The 6,163-nt window shown below is 44.9% G+C and overlaps 1 pseudogene; it reads right to left on the bottom strand.

Annotated features, from left to right (window-relative positions):
- Positions 1-605: 605 nt before the first annotated feature.
- LOC123104582 (disease resistance protein RGA4-like) lies at positions 606-4,204 on the bottom strand (annotated as a pseudogene).
- Between the last annotated feature and the right edge of the window lie 1,959 nt (positions 4,205-6,163).

Below are 6,163 nucleotides of genomic sequence, written 5' to 3'. Positions count from 1 at the left end.
GCAGTATGAAAGCCAGATTTGAGTCATCAGAAAAGGTAGTACTATCGGGAATAGGAATGGGTGGTGTTAGGAATATGTGTCAAACCACACCAATGAGTGTCCATCCAGGGTGGGCCGGCGGGGGAACAAGTTGTAGGAGCCCCCTCTTTAAGGACTGTTGTGAATACCAAGTTCGAGCCAAACGAGCATTCACCGCTTGACGAGCCAGACGAGTCTGGTCCATGGCCATTGCCATGCCTTGTAGTTTCGGTTCTTATTTAGATGTGATTTTGTACACACCCTTGAAAATTCTAGTTTAGTTTTGCATTGTAAACTGAATCCCGGCAATGTTACAGTTCATTAAATTTGCACTTAATTAACCTTAAGAAATACTAGCATGCCTTGATATTATTCTTATTCTTCCCCCCAAAAAAAGATATTATTCTTATTCTAAAATATCTTAAGGGGACTTACCGGTTACCACATACCACCAGTGGTCAGTCAATCTTCAGGCCACCCCATCGATTTTTGTGGTCTCAACTCAACTGGCTACATTGCAATGCTTGCGGTTAAACCAATTTTCTTTACTCTTTTCAATAGGAAGAATTATCTGAAATAGAAAAGGATTAAAAGGAACAGTCCTTCCATATCACGAAGAAATTTAAAGCTCACATATTGCAAAACAGGCCTTACAGACAATACATAGTCAAAACAACCCAGACCATGAGGGCATTGCACAACAATGAAGTTGGTCATTAAATCACATCATAACACTAGTGCCATGCGGATGAAACCACCAGGGCATTGAACCTGGCTTGAGCTTCCAGAGATTAGGCATTGCGTTCGCCGACTGCGCCTGAGCTTCACGAAGTTGAGAATTCAGAATCCCACCTTGTCAAAGACAATCCTTTCAACAGTAGCCGTATGCAAATACAAGGATAGAGCGGTGAGAGCAGCAATACCATCCCTCGGAAGTTCCCTTACTGCAATCTTCAAAATGCGGTGCTTCCCAAGTTTTCCTATCCACTTCAGAATACAAGACAGTATACCGCTGTGTAGCGACCAATCAAACACCTTGAGAAGTGGGGGAGGTACTAAGCCATCCCAGGAGACAGCCACTTTCAAGCACTGCGAACCACAACATTTCTATGACATGGGTCATTAACCAGAGCTAGAGTTTTTAGGTTGCCATGTTCTGAGAGTAGAGAGCCCAGAGCTTCCATGCTTCTCTTCAGATGGTCTGAAGATGGTACAGAACAGGTCAGATGAAGATATCGCAGGTTGTTTAGCTTGCCAACGAACCTTATGCTGCCGAAATAGAAGGCATACTCTCGATTCTCAAATAAATCCAAAAGGAGTAAGTGACCGAACACTCCGAACTTGTGCCTCACTGGCCACGAACAAGTATGGGGTTGGGAGTTGGCTGCACCTGTGCCACAGTCTGCTCAGCTCCCTGGTTAAGCAGGTGCACCTGGGCGTCATGTCGGGGAGCTAGTGTTGCAGGAGTCTCAGCAGGCTCCATTCCTCCCGTCTGCATCTGATGATCAGCTTCTGACTCACATTGTTTTCACAAACAAGACTTTGGGTCGTCTCGGGTGTTTCTTTGCTGCTTCTTCCCACTCCTGTTTTGCTTCGTCGCTCACTCCATCGTCGAGAGCCACCTCCTTGAGACGTCCAAGGAATTCCATTCTTATGCCACCAAAACCATCTAAATCCTTAGAGAGCAGCTGGAGGGACTCCAAACACGGAAGCGCATCCTCTTCGATTTCTAGGTCTTCCATGGATTGCACCACGATGCACAGGCGTAGTAGTATATTGAGCTGCCCCTTTCTTATGACAAACTTGTCCATGTGACTTGCTACCAGCTTCAGGTACTGCAAGGAGCGCACTATGCTTACAGCAGCAAGTATATCCCCAGTGAACTTGCCGAGGGATGAAAGAGACAGCTCGGTGAGACCAGCCAACGTGGTAACAAATGGAGGTAAACTCAAGATGTTGCCTTTTAGCTTCAGTTTACTGAGAAAGCATGTTTTTTCCAAGGAAAAACTCAGCAAGTCTTCGGACCATTTGTTGAAATTCAGTGAGAGTGAACACTTGTCACTCGCATGAGTGCCTCTCTGGATGAACCCGTTAATTGACTTGGAAAGATGAGTTATGTTGCTGACATCCATAGTGGATTCACAGCATATTTTCACCTTTGTCAAGTTATTCATATGATCCATGAGTTGTGCAAATCCTTTGTCAGCAACAAATCCTGATAGCGTCTGCAAGTTACTTTTTTCTGAAAGGAAGTTCTTCAGCTTACTTATTCTCTGACTTGCATCTTCAAGTTTGAACCTTCCAAACAGATGAATCAATCTCGGGAGCTCGATGACTTGTATAGGCAGAATCTCTATCTTGGTTCTTGTTATATCAAGTGTCTCCAAAAGTTTTAGCTTTGCAATCTCCTTGGGAAGCACTGAAATGGGGCCACCAAGGCTTAGGTACCTAAGTAGCAGTAGGTTGCATATCTCTCTGAGATGCTTGTCACCCAATTCATCCTCACATTCTTCCAGATCCAAAACTCGCAGCAGTTCGTACTTGGAGAAATCCAAAACAGATTTGTGTGCCTTGCCAAAGACTGTTAGAGACCGAACAAAGGGTAAATCCTCTGGACTCATCCTAGCCTGCCCAGCTCTTTCATGATGCAGAGAAAGCCAACGGGCCTTACCGGTTAGGCGTGCCTGATCATGTGACAAGGTAACGAAGTTCTCACATCTGGACTTGTGTAGGATGAACTCGAGCATCATGCCGTGAGTTTGGCACGTCTTCACCTCTGCGTTGCTGCTCCAATCAATAGGCCGAATGATACTGTGGTCGATCAGCTTCTTGAAATAGCACGTAGCGAGTTCAGCATCCCCTCCAAATAATCCTTCAGCTAGCCATCGCCTTATTAGCCTTTCTCTTCTCACTGGGCGATCACGCGGGAAAATTCCCAGATATAGCAAGAATGTCTTGATAAAATGGTCAGGAAGACCGGCATAGCTGTGGCGAACCACGTGCTTCATTCTCGCTAAGGTGTCCTCCGTTTCCAGATGTTCACCCAAGTTGCTGCACAGCCTTGCCCACTCTGTCCGTGTCGGATCACCTCGACTCTGCAAGAATTGGGCTGTGGTAACGAGAGCGAGTGGCAGACCATCGCATTTCTTTAGTGCTTCTGAACCAAGCTCATTACTAGGCGATGAATCCTCCAAGGAAGCTTCTTTGAGGAACAACTGTCTTGAGAGATCCTCGCTAAGAGTTCTCATTGCGTACACATGACCGTGAGCAGAGCTGCAGGCATTTGCTATGTACTGAATGGGCGTGGTGACCACCACTCTGCTGCTCACTCCCATCACTGCAGGGAAAGAATTTTTCATGGTGTTCCAAAGTTCCGTTCTCATGTCATCAATAACAATGAAGAACCTGGTCAGCAGGGCAAATCAAAGAACGGAAATAACAATTAACAAGTCAGCAGAGGACATCCATTGTTCATACAGAAACAAAAACAATCAGTGAAGTAGAAAAAATCTGAGAGAAAAGGGATTTCTCTAGTAGGCTCACCCCTTTGGCTCGAGGCATTTTCTGAGATGTGTGGTGAGCTTCCTGGCATCCCCGGTTACCTGCATGCCAAGCTCCTCGAGGATCTCCTGGAGAACACACACCGCGCCTTTGTCCGCCGCACGAACCCAAGCCCGTGCTTTGTACTGGCAGACCACGGTGTCACTCTCGTACACCTCTCTCGCAAGAAGAGTCTTCCCCGAACCTAAAAGCGGTCGATGCAGTCGTCGATGCTGTGGCCCAGCTCGCGCGCGAGCTGTATCCAGGCGGTCTGCACCTGGTTGCTCGAGCGACGGTCGTCGTGGTCGTGGATGGCGGCGTCGATCATGTCCAGCTCCATCCGGATGCGCTGGATGTCATGCTCCAGGTTCCGCCGTAGCCTGTAATTTTCATCTAGAAACGCGAAGAGCTTCAGTGCGATCCGACCAACAAAAGTCGTGGCCACAATCTCCATCTTCTCCACTCCCCTCCCCCCGGCTCCGGCTAGCCGCCGACGGCCCAAGGGAGGGCCCACTCACCCCTGTGCGGTGCTTAAGCTCTGGTGTATGTACTCCTCCAGATCTGGGCACTCCCTTGCGGCTCCTCTCTGCTATCTGCTTCTGGAGTTGACCGCCCAGGGGCTTGCTGACAGGGGTCAAGAGGGATTGTCTCGTAATCCGGTTAATTCTTGCATAGTTATCAAGGCAGGACTTTGGAATAAAAGTCCTCAAAAAAAATTCTTACATAGTTCACCCGGTCAAGAGGTGTCAAGTGTTTTTTTTTTGTGGTGTCAACTGTTTTCCAATTGACTAAAACTCCCCTCCTAGAATATGGCGCCCTTGGGACAATCATGGTTTTGTTCCGAAGTAAAGATATACGCGGAGGCTGGTTCATTTGTCCTATTCTGATATTCAAGACCAAAAGGCTTGATAAATTGTCAAAACAAAGTAAATGTCACTTTGATAGAATTGTTTGGACCCAAATATCTGCTGCCGTCAGCACCCTAACGACCTTTTTTAATGGTAATATGGGTCTCATTAATATCATAAGAATCATAAAATCATAATACAAATCGGTTACGGATTGACCTGTCAAAACTGGTAAAGATAGACATAATACCAGCCTTTGCATAAAGAAACATCAGCCAAGAAATAAAATTACAAACGAGACTGAAGAATCTTCTGAGCTTGACAGCGACGTTCGTCACCAGCCTCTGACACCACTAAAGGAAAAAAAATGACTAATCACCTCTACACCCAAACTCGAGGTGGCTCCATTGCTGAGAAGTAGCTTTGCGGACCTCTAAGGTGGTTCGTCAAAGACGAGTCATTACTGTTGAACGGATCAGATCGGGGCTACACCCCGGACACGTCATCGAATTTCAGATCTGACACCCCACATGACTAAGACATCGAAGGAGAAACCATACCTGTCATCCACGAACCATGAACCAACACACGATCCATCATCTTCCAGATTTCGCCAATGCAGACCACAATCTGCATTTGCTCCTGAACTACCTCCCTGTCTCAACCTCCGTGTGCGGCACTGGAGCAAACGTTATCGCAACAGCAGAGCCCAAGGACACAGGTCCACCACAAGGATGCCGCTGCCATGCCATTCTTGCTTGAACAGATTGGTTTTCAAATTCATCCTCGATCATATGACTGATCGCCTCGTCAAAAGCAGAATCTGGAGAATCTTTATTCAATGCCACCATTGCCGAAAGAACCCCCCCCCCCCCTTCATCATTGACGACCGAGGTCGTCGGTGGAGGGGAACCAACAAAGGGCAACGACGAAAGAAAAGTGAACACGTTTCACATATAGCTCCCAGGCGGCCTTCACGCACACGTTTGGTTCGCCAGATTATTTATGTACGAGATGTACGAGCGAATGAAAACGTTTGCGGGTGGAAATCCCTCCAACCTACAGTTGGGCCAAAACAAAACGTTTTGTTGTGACACATTACCAAACCTTAAATGCTGATGTTTTTTTACCTCATTTTATTCACTATTCATTGTTTTTTACCTCATTTTAAACAGTTAAACAACACAAAAAAGGCCATGTTGTATCCATCACCATATCTAGTTAGTTGTCATGACAACAAGTTTTTTGGTATTTTGACAATAAATGATTAAATACGAAATGTAAAAAAAGAATGAAAAAATGCCATGATTGAGAATAATAAAAATGCCATGAAACTAAGAATAAAAAAGTGGTGATAAAAATATTATAAATGCCATGCTCTAAATTTCTCTTTGTCATAAAGTGCCATACACTAAAAATATTTTAAAAAGTGTCATGCTCTAGAAAAGCCATGGATGACATGCTTTTAAATTGCCACGCTCTTCAAAATAAAAATGTCATTGCTCACAAGAAAATATGTCATGCACCCCGCAAAAAAATGTCATGCTCTTAAAAAAAGAAAATGGCATGCTTCTACACTAAAAATGTCAACCTCTTTATACTGAAAAAATGACATGCTCTTTATTCTAAAAATTTCTTGCTTCTACAATAAAAATGGCATCCTCTTTATAATAAAAAAGACATGCTAGTTATAATTAAATGATATTTTTAATTAAAAATGGCATGCTCTTTATAATAAAAATGCCATGCTTCTACCA

This window comes from Triticum aestivum, chromosome 5A, assembly GCF_018294505.1.
Source record: "Triticum aestivum cultivar Chinese Spring chromosome 5A, IWGSC CS RefSeq v2.1, whole genome shotgun sequence".
Taxonomy (NCBI): Eukaryota; Viridiplantae; Streptophyta; class Magnoliopsida; order Poales; family Poaceae; genus Triticum; species Triticum aestivum.
The sequence above is the reverse complement of the archived record's forward strand: the minus strand, read 5'-3'. Positions and strand labels throughout refer to the sequence as shown.